This window comes from Chelonoidis abingdonii, chromosome 1, assembly GCF_003597395.2.
Source record: "Chelonoidis abingdonii isolate Lonesome George chromosome 1, CheloAbing_2.0, whole genome shotgun sequence".
NCBI classification, from domain to species: domain Eukaryota; kingdom Metazoa; phylum Chordata; order Testudines; family Testudinidae; genus Chelonoidis; species Chelonoidis abingdonii.
Window position 1 is genome coordinate 308,849,554 of NC_133769.1, and position 14,206 is coordinate 308,863,759.

Here is a 14,206-nt window from a genome sequence, read left to right on the forward strand (position 1 = left end):
AAGTGCAACAGAACTGATGGTATTTCCTAAACTATAACAGGAAGTTTTCTTTTCTTCAGTCTCACTCTCATGATACATCTGAGGAATTTCTGGTGTACAAAAGATTTTTAGATTTTAAAAGATGCTCTGCCCTCAAGGCCAAAAACCTACAAGAACTGGCATTCTTTGGTTTCCCCTGGTAGTTAAGTGCAATCAAGCATGTGACTGAGTTCATACATTAAACAGAGGTAAAGAACATACAGCCATGTTTTTTCAACAGGTACACCTACTCTGCTATTAGAATTATCACTCCTATTTAGATACTGTACCACAGCAAGACAGAAAAGTTACCTTAATTTGTTTTAAGGTGTTTGCATAGTCCCAAGAGCCAGAAAGTAAAAAGAAATCCAGCAGTTTTATGCAGTTAAAATGGCTACTGTAGATTGGGGAAGTGGTGTCTGTGCTTCAGCTTATGAGTCATACATGAAACTAAGTGTTTCGCAGGGAGGCACGCCCATGTTGCTGTGGGCCCAATTACTCTGCTAGGTCAAACATGCAAATCTGCAGGTAAGAAGGGGAAAGAGAACAACCTGAATCACCCAGCCCCACCTCAGCTAGCAAGAGCAAAGGCCAAATAATCTTTGTAACAAACTGAAATGCAGAGTTAGTGCAACATGCACTACTGGCTATTTAAAACCACATTTTAGAAAGTGACTGAAAGGCATTCACTTTGTAAGAAAGCACTTAAATTTGTCAAATGCTAAGGAAATGAACATATAATGTTTCATGCTTTTTACCTAACAGCAGAGAACAGAAAAATAAAAAATCAAACAGGTGCATTAAAGCTTAATATGTTTGCAAAACAATGGACAAAGAAGGGTTGGAATAATTTACATAGTGGATATTAGATATGTCTTTCTGTGCTACTTGTTGACTGAATGAAACCTAATCTTTGCATGTGCAAAGAGACAATAATTAATTAGCCTTTATAAATGTAAAACATTTTAATGTAACCTTATAAAAATGTAAAAACTAAAGATATATTAATATAAAATTAAAAAATATTTCTATCTTCACAGTAATTGCATTACCTAACAGGCTGCTCTTTAGAAGACAATAGTTGGGGATACATAAAATATACAATTACATCTTACTACGTTCTGGTGACAGCTACGGCAATTTCCTGCAATATCCCTGAAAAATCCTAATGAATTAAGTAAGTAAGTAGCTTTGGAGTCCATTTTATTAAAAATGTAAAGTTTATGTATTATTGTGGAATGGCATGTAGCCCTAGGAAGTGTTACTGTGCCAGACAAGAATGAATTTATGGGACAAAGTGAGATGGGTTTCCCAGGTGGATGTGTATGCAAATATACCTCCTCTGGTTATGCAAGAACTCAGCCTTTTGAAGTTTCAACCTGAGGAGGGGACCTTTAGACCTAAATTGTAGAAAAGAATGACTCATGAATTAATGGGTGTTCTTGTTCTGAACTAAGAGCTGTTAAGAACTTGGAAAGACAGAAAAACACCTTGATGGAGTTTGAAGGACTGAATCCTACCAGAGTCCTTGTTGGAATTGGGTTGATTTCTGATAAGTTTATAAGCAGGCATGTATATGCTTTTATTGTTTTTAGTATGTTCTCTCTGTAATGGTTTCACCTTAAGAATAAATATGCTTGCTTATAAAGGGCTATGTGGTAACTTCTAGCAATTACACTGTTTATATTCTCTGAGGGGAGCTGGAGGCAGGCCTGTTTAGGCAGTCTGACTTGCTGGGGAACTCAGTGTAGGCAGGGAACTGTGCAGCCTGGAAATATCCCAGTCAGGAAGGAGCCGTGTCTCTCTGCCCAAGAAAAGTGATGCCTGAGGAGCCAGAAGCCTTAAGACTAGGTGCCCACGGTGGACCATGGGGCGAGGGGGGGGGGGAATTCAGGTGCAACTGCTTGAACCGTGATAGTTCTATACTGTTTTTCTCTGAACATATATGTATACCAAAGGAAAAATATGGCTTTCAAAATTCTCAATTTTCAATGTGCTATCTATGTGATTAAACTAGCGTAATAAATGAAAGGAGGGGCCTCCCTTTTATGGACACCCAGCCAGCCAGTCAGCTATAAAATCCCTCTTGGTGGCTGCTTGCGTTACCCGTAAAGGGTTAAAAAGTCCCCCAGGTAAACTTCTGACCAAAAGAGCCAATGGGAAGGTTAGAACTTTTTAAAATGGGCAAAAAAACTTTTCCTTTTATCTCTCTGTTGTTCTCTCTGGGATGAAGAGATGGGGTGGAGGGAGGGACTGCTGAAATGCCGTGTAAAGTTTGAACTAGGTATGAAAATTTCATCATCCATACCTAGAAGAATTCATTGGGATGGGGAATGTTTAGATAGACGCGATTAGGTTTATTTCTTTTGTTTTCTGTAAGGCTTGTGGATTCCTTTGTGCTAAGCCCAGATGCTTTTGTTTGCTTGTAACCTTTAAGCTGAACCCCCAAGAAAGCTATTTTGGGCACTTAATTTTCTGGATTTTTTTTTTAAACACGTTTTAGCAAAAGCTTAAGTTCCAGATGCATTTTCTTTCTTTTTGTTTTTAATAAAAATTTACCTTTTTTTAAGAATCTGATTGGTTTTTGTGTCTTAAAAGGTCTGCGCATATGTTTTTCAATTTGCTGATAGCAACAGCTGGGTTTCTCTTTTGTTTGTTTTCTTCTCAGCTTCCCTGAGGGAGGGATGGAAAAGCTGAGAAGTGAGTTTTTCCAGGATTTGCAAGAGGCAGTTTTTCACTCAGGTGGTGGCAGCATTTACCAAACCAAGGTCAGAGAAAAGCTGTAACCTTGGGGGGGGGGGTAATACGAGCCTGGAGTGGCAAGTATTAACTTTTAAAATCCTTGCAGGCCTCCACCTTCTGCACTCAAAGTGCCAGAGTGGGGAATTAGCCTTGACAACTAAATATTACTATCTACTCTTTGTTGAACAGTTTGAGTATTCTTAAAGCTATACAAGACACAGATAATGACATTGTAGAGCACTTTGTGACAGGGGCTATGATTATATAAACACAGAGACACACACAGAACTAACAAAATTTCAATCAGAACAAACAAATGTGTGGGGGGGGTGGTTGGGAAGATGTTAGTGTAGGCTTGATAGTGGACTAGAAAGTGAAAGTGGACTAGAATTTGTACCTTTGAGAACAGAGAATCAATTCAAGAAGGATGAGTTCAGTGCATTGGATACGGAGATCATTGCAGGCACAGAGAACGGCATGGAAAGGCACAAAGACCAGAGTGCTATTACTGGTGGAGCAATAGGGCCACAGTAGGGCACGACAGACAACAGAGCAGAAAAGCAGACCAGATGTCTTTAATGCTGCACAATGCTACAAGGATGAGAAGTTTAAACTTCATTCGGTAGCTGAATGGAAACAGTCCAAATACTATTATAGCTAGCAGTAATTAAACAACACCTACCAGCAATTAAACAATCGTTGAACAAATAGCCACTAAGCAAAATGGATTATTTTTATGGAAGTTACTATCTCCACTTGATTACTAGTTATATTTAGTAATTAAGATTGAAGTTTTGTTTTTACTTGCATTCTCTATGATTTCAGTGGGATCACAGCAGATGCAAGACAGGGCAGAAGTTGGCTCTCAATTTACAATGACTAGTGCAATTATCCAGATGATTTTATCAGCTATATTTCATCAAGGTATTTTTCAGCCTACATTAGGAAAGGATGTGAAACAACGAGCTGATCAACAGTAGTTGGTTTACCACTCACCAAGTAAAGGTTACCAGTGTCATTTCCCTCTAGTTCCAGACCAAACTATACATTCATTTTCAGTTCTTAGCTGAAAAAGCCTCAGTAGGGGTAACATTATGATGTTATTTTAGTCAGAGCATATTATTCAGCTTCTGGGGGAGGCATATTGTATTCTCCATCACGTCATCTACATAATTCTAATACTATCTTCCATGTACCCAGATAACCAGAAAATGCAGAATCAATTTTAAACCATATGCAATCCCAACAGGGAATTTAACATTTATTACAGTAACTGTAACATACATACATATATATTATATTGGACAAACTCTCTCTCTCATGGTAATTCAGATATGGTTAAAAATGACTGCAGTCAAGTATGATTATAAATTATGCAGAATTTTCTCAGTGCCTCTAATTTAGTTGTGGTGGCCATGTTTTTTAAAAAGCATATATAAAATGCATTCATATTTAATGTGAGGTGAAGCAGAGGCATATTCACCATTACTGCTGCATCAGTTTTCTTCCAAATTACTAATGATAATTTTGGGCTCAGTTCAATAATAATTAGGTTTTGCAGTTGTTCAAATGAGGATGTGACAGACTGGTATATTTCTGTATCATATTATGAACTCCATTTTATATTAGAAAGGCAGTGTACCCTATTGCTAAAGCACTGGACTGACACTCAGCAGACCTGGAGTCCAGTTCCAGCTCTGCCACTAGCCTGATAGGTGACCTTGGGTAAATCATTTCATTGCTCCGTGCCTCAGTTTCTCCATCTGTAAAATGGAGATAATGACCAGCGTTGTAAAGGATGTTGAGATATACTGGAGAAAAGCTCTATATAAGAGCAAGGTATAATTATTACTATGTGCTGAACATTAGTCTAAAATTGCACAAAGCAGCTTAGTGTATTGTATTGAATTGCAGACAGTACCCTGACAAAGTTAGATAAATGAGACTTCACTGAAGTACAATCTCTGAGAAACCATGAATCTAGAGTAGGCAGATCGTGGGCCAATTATTATTTTATCTGGAGTCTGGACTCTGACCATACCTTGACCAAGAAATTTGGACCTTGACAAAAAATAATTGACTATCCCTGATCTACTGCCATTGACTGATTGTCAAGAACTGATCCATCCCCCTGGAATGATGGACTTTCTACACAAGGTGAGGAAGAGAATGATTCAGTGGAGGAGCCTAAAGCACTGCAGGAGTCAGGAGACACACAGGGCAAAGACAGAGAGAGTCAGAGAGGATGCTGCTCTAAGCAACCATTGCCAAGCCTGAAATGCTGACAGACCTTGGACCCACAGAAGGGGTGAGATCAAACTAGGGAAGGGTGTGTCTCAGGACTTTTTGTTATTTTACAAAGCTCTGTAAGTCCCAAACTTTTTAAGAGTAAAGTGGTTGTGGTTAGCTATCCTTGTTAAGCCAGTATTCCTTGCTTTCCAGCCACATTGTCGCTGAAGGGTTAAACTAAACCCAGAGGGCCTACAGGCTAGGTGAGACTCTGAAGGAGCATCTTTAAGTGATGGGGGAAAACAGCTCAGGAGATCTGAGGCAATGGTTTTAGGATCTAGGGTGACTGGAATGCAGAGTTCCATGTCTTAAGGAAGGGTGTCGGACAAGAGGTCTGAGTCTGGGAGAGAAAGCCCTATACATCCAGAGCTAGACTAGTTGTGATAGAAGTAGTTCATAAAAATAGGAGAGACAGTTCCTATCTTCATAACTCTATCTTATCATGTTGTTATTAGGAGAAGACATGAGTGGAAGACCCTACAAAGACAATGGAAATCCCAAGGACTGGGCAACTGACACTTATCAAGGACAGGCTTTCAGCAAGCTAAATATGTGAACTCAATATAGCTTTGCAGGACAAGAAAATAGGTGGAGATGATGATTACAACTGGGCTCACAGAGGCACCAATCTCCGACCCAAGACTTAGGCTATATCTATACTACCACTTATGTCGGCAAAACTTATATCACCCAGGGGTGTGGGGAAAAAGCCCTGAGTGACATAAGATTTGACAGCATATGTGATAGTGTGCACACTGCTATGCTAGCAGGAGAGCTTCTCCTGCTGACATAGCTACTGCTGCTCCTGGAGGTGGTTTTATTATGTTGACCGGCGAACTCTCTCCCATTGGCCTACAGCAGTTACATGAGCGATTTTACAGCAGCACAGCTACATCAGTACAGCTGTGCCACTATAAGCTCACTAATGTAGACATGGCCTAAGACAAAAAGAAACAGGGGTTTCAGGGCTGGGCTGTGGGTGGTCTATGTGCACTGGTCAGGTACCAAGTTAACATGAGGAGACAAGTAGCGGGGTGGAGTTCAAGCCAGGTCAAGATGCCAGGGAGTCAGAGTCAGGCACCAGGTTACAGACACAAGGCAAGTAGAAAGTCAGGGATGAACTGGGGTCAGAAGCCAGAGTCTAGGGTCCACAGCAAAGCAAAGTCTGGAGCCGAAGCAAGCAGACACTCTGCATCATTGCTCAGACAGCTCCCTATGAAGACTTCCTGGTTTATATACCAGCATGAGCCAATCAGTGGGCTCGGGGAGGGGGGGCACTAATCAGGTGCTGCTAGGCAGTACTTCCTGCAGTCTCTAGATTCACAGGGTACTCCAGCAGAAACCCAACCTATGCCTCCACTGGCAATACAGAAGTAGCAGCAACCCAGAACTCCCCTGCAGCCCACATTCTAGTCCCGCAGGCTCTTACAATAGGGCTCGTCTACACAGCCCCTAGCGGGCTGTACCATAACTCTTCTCTGTGGATGCTGCTGGTGCAATCTAAATGGCAATGAGTTTGTATTAAAGTAGTCTTTCAAACAGCTGTACACTGATACAAACGAAGTACCTTTCAGATTGTGCCATCAGTGTTCACATGAGGGAGTTAAAGCATGCTAGTGTGCACTTCAGTTCATACATCCATAGCTTGAGACAGTGAAAGGAAATGAAGATGGTTTCTACAGCACCAGGGCTCATGACTAAAGCTATGTTTTAGTCACAGGTATTTTTAGTAAAAGTCACGGATACGTCACGGGCAATAAACAAAAATAGATGGCCTGAGACCTATCCGTGACTTTTACTATATATCACTGACTAAAACTTTGCGGGAGGGGACAGGATGGAGGGCTCTGGGGGGGTGCTGTGGATGCTTGGGGGGGGACATGGGGGAAGTGCCATGAGTACTCAGGGGGTGCAGCCAGGGAGAGGACATGCCACGAGTGCTGAGGGGAGGGTTGGCACGGCTGGGGCAGGGGGCAGGCTCCCTACCCAGCTCCTGAGTATTATTTAACATTTCTGTGTCTGTTCTAATGTGCACACCAAATACAGGATTTCGGAAACAAAACATGTAAAAAGCACACACATTCATTGTATTTTTCTAGACTTTAATTAGGCATTTAGGGAACAGAATATGGGAGTAGAAACAAATATATGTGGAAGCCAATCTCCCTTTTAAAGCTTGGACTGGAGAGGAGAAAGATAACTGGGTGATGTTTAATTGGTACCCTTTAGAAGATGAATAAGAGTGTTTCCTTTTAGAAAATGATGCAGAAAAGTTATTTCACAAGTCTACAGTTAAGCAACTCCTAGCCCTTACAAATTAATTGTATGTCTCAGAGTAGTGGTGATGGGGGTAAGGCAGATGTTTAAACTGACATGAACTGACAACTGAGAACTAAACTAGAGAGAAAAGTTCATCCTGTCTATACATTCAAGTTGGTTTTGTGCATTTCCTAGTGCAGAAGAAGTTTTAGATTTGCTTTGTAGATGGCTTTCATAGATCAGCGCCAATCGTGACTTTGTACAGCCTTACACAGTACAGAACATTTTGGGCAAATCTCTCTTGATTGGAGCTAAAGGATTTACACTTCATTTTCCAAAGTCATATTACAGCTGATTTGCTCTCATGTACACATATGAACATCAAGGCCAAACATTTTGAATATGCAATCCTAAAGTTACATACCTAAATAAGTGTCCTAATTTTCAAAGAGTGCCAAGTACTGAAATTCCCATTGTCTTCTCAATACTGAGTCGCTTTACTAAAATATTCCCACTGAACTATGTTAAAACTGAGGGAAGTCATAGTGTAGACCAGGTTCCGGAGGCTGGAACAGTTTTCATTGCCATTTTAATAAAACCTCCTAAAAAAAGTTTAAATCAAAACTGTAGCAAAAATGTTTTGAAGTTTACTCCGTGCTTCCCACCAGTTTTAACAGCAGTTCAGCTGAAGCAGTGTGAATTGTTTTGGTAAAGTTTCACCAGTGCAGACAAATCCATTTACTTTACTGGATGATGTGGTTCCTCAGCATTTCTGAAAATAAGGCTGCTTAATTTTAGGAACCTACACATGAAAATCTCAAACCAAATTCCTGAACTAAAATATAGCAGTATTTGTACAATTCAGTTTCCAAGTAAGTCAATGCCACTTTATGTCAGGGAATATTTTAAGACAACATACACTATATTCCTATAGGAGGAGGATGAAGAAGGGAAGACACATTAAAGCAGTGTTTTTCAACCTTTTTGGCCTGAGGAGCCATTTGTAAATGTTTATGGCCTGTCACTACCCAGTAAATAGTTTAGGGTTGGAGGCCCTGAGATGGTTTCTGTCAGATTCTGCCCCCCCTGGGGGGTTCGGTCCTGCCTGGCACTCATTCCACAGTGGCAGCTCCTGCAGCTTCTGTGCTGTGGGGCTGAATGGTCTTGGCTCTGTGCTCCATGCGTTGCAACCTCCGGGGTTGCAGCACCGCTCAGGTTTGGCCCCGCTCTCCTGACTGGACCAAATCTATGTGAATGGACTTGGGACCTGGCTCATGGGGTTGCAGTGTCACTCACTCAAATTTGGCCTTTCCGAACTCTCGTAATCATGACGTCTGGGCCAAACCTGAGTGGCACAGGGACCCCAGAGGTTGCAGCGCCGGGAATAAGGATGCATGCCCAGCCAGCCCTGTGGGACAGGAGCCACAGGAGATGCCATGCAACCCTTTTAAATATTCTGGAGACCCAATTCTGGATCCCATCCTATAGGCTGAGAAACGCTGCACTAAAGGATAATTTTCCCAAAGTTGTGGATGTGGTTTTAGTTGTACAACTCCCCATTCTCTGACAAGTAACCTTTAGCATACATATCCCATGAAAGCAGCAAAGAATCCTGTGGCACCTTATAGACTAACAGACGTTTTAGATCATGAGCTTTCGTGGGTGAATACCCACTTCGTCAGATGCACGTAGTGGAAATTTCCAGGAGCAGGTATATATATGCCAAGCCAAGCTAGAGATAATGAGGTTAGTTCAGTCAGCGGAGGCATTGAGCCCTGCCTTCTAGCAGTTTGAGGGTATGCAAAAGCAATTTGGGCAGGAGAAACTGGTTTTCTGTATGCTGGCAAGCCCATTCACAGTCTTTGTTTAATCCTGAGCCTGAATGCGCTCTCAAATTTGCAGATGAACTGAAGCTCAGCAGTTTCTCTTTGAAGTCTGGTCCTGAAGTTTTTTTGCTGCAGGATGGCCACCTTAAGGTCTGCTATAGTGTGGCTATATCAGGAACACCGGACCGGCCCGGACCGGCCCGGCCCGACCCAGCCCAGCCCAGCGCCAGCCCCCATTGCTTTAAACAAACAACTGGGATTTTCAAAGTGCTCAGTGTGGTGGAAGTGGGGCTACTCTGCAATAATTTATGAATAATGTATTGTGACCTTGTAGTTGGGGCATTTACTGTAGGACTATGTTGGTTTAGTTCCGCAGCAGATTGGGGAAAGACATGTAGGAAATAGGACGACACCAGATAGCTACCCATCCATCAGCACTTTGAGGACAAAACAAGGGCCTTTTGCTTTGATGACCTACCTCCAGCCGCCTACAGAGCTCACCAAACTTCTTTTGTACCAGTGTTGGTCCCACAATATATGAGAGAGACAAGGTGAGAGAGGTAGTATTGATCTAGTATTTTACTAAATCAACTTCTGTTGGTGAAACAGAAAAGCTTTCAAGATGCACAGAGCTCTTTGTCAGGTCTGGGAAAGTGGCACCAGACCTCACCGTAACAACAGATGCTAAACTTGCAGATATATTGCTGCTGCTGTGATGATCAATTACCCCTCCCCTCATGCCCCAAGACACCTTTCAAGATCCATGAGTCCTATACATTGTCTATCATAACATGTGTTATATCTCATCCAGTGCATCAAATGCCCCCAAAACAACTGTAGGAGTTAAATCAAATAATCCCTAAGTTCTTGAATAAACTCATATAGAAAAATAATAAAAAACAAAACTGTATCATCTGTGGGCAAACACTTCTCACAAAGCTATCATTCTACACCTGACCTCTCAGTTCTTGTGCTCAAAGAAAACTGGCACGAGGCTTTCGAAAGATGAGCCTGGGATTCATAACTTTGCTAGATGCTAAAAACCATGGAATCAACATACACACTGGCCGACAGTGGGGGGCAAAAGGGGCAGCTGCCCCAGGGCTGGTGATTTAAAAAGGACCAGGCCTTCCAGCAGTGGCCAGAGCCCCGGGCCCTTTTAAATTGCCATCGGAGCCCCAGGCGGCACAGGCCAGGCAGCACGGATGGGCTGGCTGGGGTAAGCTGACCCCAAACCCTGTACCACTAAAAATTTAATATTACTTTCACCCCTATTCTCAAACTTATTTTGGGCAGCAAGGTCCAAGCATAAGAAGCTGAGAGCAAAGACCCTGACTAGTTCAGAAAGGACACTCCCTCAAGGATGGGGAAGACAGACTGACATACCTGATCCCCGCTGGGGTTTCTGAAGAGGTTATACCTCCCTGGGTTCCATCAAGGGGATGCTAAGGCTTAAGGTAGAACAGACAGTCATGTACTGAATTTATTACCTTTCCTGGGCTGGTCACTGTATTCAGCACTAGTGTCAGACTCCCAAAGGAAAGGAAAGGAATCCCATCAACCTGCTGAGTAAGCACAGTCACTACACAGGATACTGAATTCCCAGGGCCCAGTCTAAGGCATGGTCTACACTACGATTTTAGGTCGAATTTAGCAGGATTACCTTGATTTAAGTCTGGACCCGTCCACATGACAAAGCCCTTTTTTCGACTTAAAGGGCTCTTTAAATTGATTTCTTTACTCCACCTCTGACAAGGAGATTAGCGCTGAAATCGGCCTTGTTGGGTTGAATTTAGGGTAGTGTGGACACAATTCATCAGTATTGGCCTCCGGGAGCTATCCCAGAATGCTCCATTGTGACCACTCTGGACAGCGCTCTCAACTTGGATGCACTGGCCAGGTAGACAAGAAAAAGCCTGCGAACATTTGAATCTCATTTCCTGTTTGGCCAGTGTGGCAAGGTGTAGGTGAGTGCAGATCTCATCAGCAGAGGTGACCATGATGGAGTCCCAGGATCGCAAAAAAGCTCCAGCATGGACCGAACGAGAGGTACGGGATCTGCTCGCTGTATGAGGAGGCGAATCCATGCTAGCTGAACTCCATTCCAGTAAACAAAATGCCAAAACATTAGAAAAAATCTCAAAGGGCATGAAGGACAGAGACCATAACAGGGACGCAAAGCAGTGCTGCTTGAAAATTAAGGAGCTCAGGCAAGCCTAGCAAAAAAACAGAGAGGCAAACGGCCGCTCCGGATCAGAGCCCCAAACATGCCGCTTCTATGATGAGCTGCATGCCACACTAGGGTGTGCAGTCACCACTATCCTAACCCTGTGCTTTGACTCCGTCAATGGAGAAGATAGCTCACAACAAGGAAGCGGAGAAACCAACAGCCAAGATATGTTTCTCACCCTGGACTTAGAGCCAGTAACCCCCGAACCCATCCAAGGCGTGATCCCGAATGCTGAAGGCGGAGAAGGGACCTCTGGTGAGTGTACCTTTGCAAATGTTACACATGGTTTAAAAGCAAGCATGCTGAATGATTAATTTGCCCTGGCATTCGTGGCCAGTACAGGTACTGGAAAAGTCCGTTAACGTGTATGGGGATGGAGCGGAAATCCTCCACGGACATCTCCATAAAGCTCTCCTGGATGTACTCCCAAAGCCTTTGCAAAAGGTTTCTGGGGAGGGCGGCCTTATTCCGTCTGCCATGGTAGGACACTTTACCACGCCAGGCCAGTAGCACATAGTCGGGAATCATTGCATAACAAAGCATGGCAGCGTATGGTCCGGTGTTTGCTGGCATTCAAACAACATCCGTTCTTTATCTCGCGGTGTTATGCTCAGGAGAGTGATATCATTCATGGTCACCTGGTTGAAAAAGGGTGACATTCAGGGACATTCAGAGGTGCCCGTTCCTGCTCAGCTGTTTGGCTGTGGCTTAACAGAAATGTTCCCTGCTGTTAGCCGTGCAGTGGGGGGAGGGGTGAAGCGTGAGTGATCTCTCACACCAAGCCGGCAGGCCCTCAACACAAGAGGCAAAATGCGACCTTATAACAAAAGCACATGTGCTGTGTAATGTGAATAGCAAGGTTTAATGTGAAAGAGTGTACCCATTGTTCTCTAAAATGTGTCTTTTTAACTACCACTCTCCCTTTTCCTCCACCAGCTGCAAATGTTTCTCCTTTGCAGAGGCTAGTGAAGATTAGAAGGCGAAAAAAACACATTCGGGATGAAATGTTCTCTGAGCTCCTGCAGTCCTCCCACACTGACAGACCACAGCAGAATGCGTGGAGGTAGACAATGTCAGAGTGCAGGAAAGCTCAATATGAACATGAGGAGAGGTGGCGGGCTGAAGATGATAGATGGCATCAGCTTGCTGACAGAAGGCAAGAGTTGATGTCAGGCTGCTGGAAGATCAAACTCATATATTCCAGCCTATGGTTGAGCTGCAGAAAAGGCAGCAGCAGCACAGACCCCCGCTACAGACCCTGGGTAACCAACAGCCCTCCTCCCCAAGTTCCATAGCCTCCTCACCCAGATGCCCAAGAACACTGGGGGGCATCTGGCCACCCAGCCACTCCACCCCAGAGGATTGCCCAAGCAACAGAAGGCTGGCCTTCAATAAGTTTTAAAGTGCAGTGTGGCCTTGTCCTTCCCTCCTCCCCCACCCCACCCACCCGGGCTACCTTGGCTGTTCTCCCCCTATTTGATGAATTAATAAAGAATGCGTGAATGTGAAGCAACAATGACTTTATTGCCTCTGCAAGCAGTGATTGAAGGGGGGAGTGGAGGGTGGCTAGCTTACAGGGAAGTAGAGTGAACCAAGCAGGGGCAGGGGTTCATCAAGGAGAAACAAACAGAACTTTCATACCATAGCCTGGCCAGTCATGAAACTGGTTTTCAAAGCTTCTCTGATGCGCACCACGCCCCCCTGTCCTCTTCTAACCGCCCTGGTGTCTGGCTGCACATAATCACTGGCCAAGCAATTTGCCTCAACCTCCCACCCCGCCATAAACATCTCCCCCTTACTCTCACAGCTATTGTGCAGCGTACAGCAAGCAGTAATAACAATGGGAATATTGGTTTCGCTGATGTCTATCCAAATCAGTAAACTGCGCCAGAGCGCTTTTAAACATCCAAATGCACATTCTACCAACATTCTGCACTTGCTCAGCCTATAGTTGAACAGCTCCTGGCTGCTGTCCAGGCTGCCTGTGTATGGCTTCATGAGCCATGGCATTAAGGGGCAGGCTGGGTCCCCAAGGGTAACAGGCATTTCAACATCCCCAACTGTTATTTTCTGGTCTGGGAAGAAAGTCCCTTCCTGCAGCTTTTCAAACAGACCAGAGTTCCTGAAGACTCGAGCATCATGTACCTTTCCCGGTCATCCCACACTGATGTTGGTGAAACGTCCCTTGTGATCCACCAGTGCTTGCAGCAGCATTGAAAAGTACCCTTTTCAGCTTATGTACCTGCTCGCTTGGTGCTCCGGTGCCAAGATAGGGATATGAGTTCCGTCTATCGCCCCACCACAGTTAGGGGATCCCATTGCAGCAAAGCCATCCACTATGACCTGCACATTTCCCACAGTCACTACCCTTGGTATCAGCAGCTCTTTGACTGAGTTGGCTACTTGGATCACAGCAGCCCCCACAGTAGATTTGCCCACTCCAAATTGATGCCCGACTGACCGGTAGCTGTCTGGCATTGCAAGCTTCCACAGGGCTATCGCCACTTGCTTCTCAACTGTGAGGGTTGCTCTCATCTTGGTATTCTGGCGCTTCAGGGTAGGGGAAAGCAAGTTACAAAGTTCCATGAAAGTGCCCTTACACATGCAAAAGTTTCGCAGCCACTGGGAATCGTCTCAGACCTGCAACACTATGTGGTCCCGCCAGTCTATGCTTGTTTCCCGGGCCCAGAATCGGCATTCGACGGCATGAACCTGCCCCATTAACACCATGATATGCACACTGCCAGGGCCTGTACTTTGTGAGAAGTCTATGTCCATGTCTATGTCCTCATCACTCTTGTCACTGCGCTGCCATCGCCTCCTCGCCTGGTTTTGCTTTGGC

General features: G+C 44.1%; 1 protein-coding gene across 5 annotated transcripts in view; it reads right to left on the bottom strand.

The window, feature by feature from the left end:
* Positions 1 to 14,206, bottom strand: part of ELF1 (E74 like ETS transcription factor 1) — a 143,934-nt gene that overhangs the window by 100,822 nt on the left and 28,906 nt on the right. For 2 of the 5 annotated variants that reach the window (XM_032776927.2, XM_032776925.2), the window contains exon 1: positions 331 to 450. The exons of the other annotated variants lie outside the window; for them this stretch is intronic. The gene's annotated coding sequence lies outside the window, so the exon portion shown is untranslated. Of the gene's footprint in view, positions 1 to 330; positions 451 to 14,206 lie in introns of those variants that run through there. 5 annotated transcript variants of the gene reach the window in all.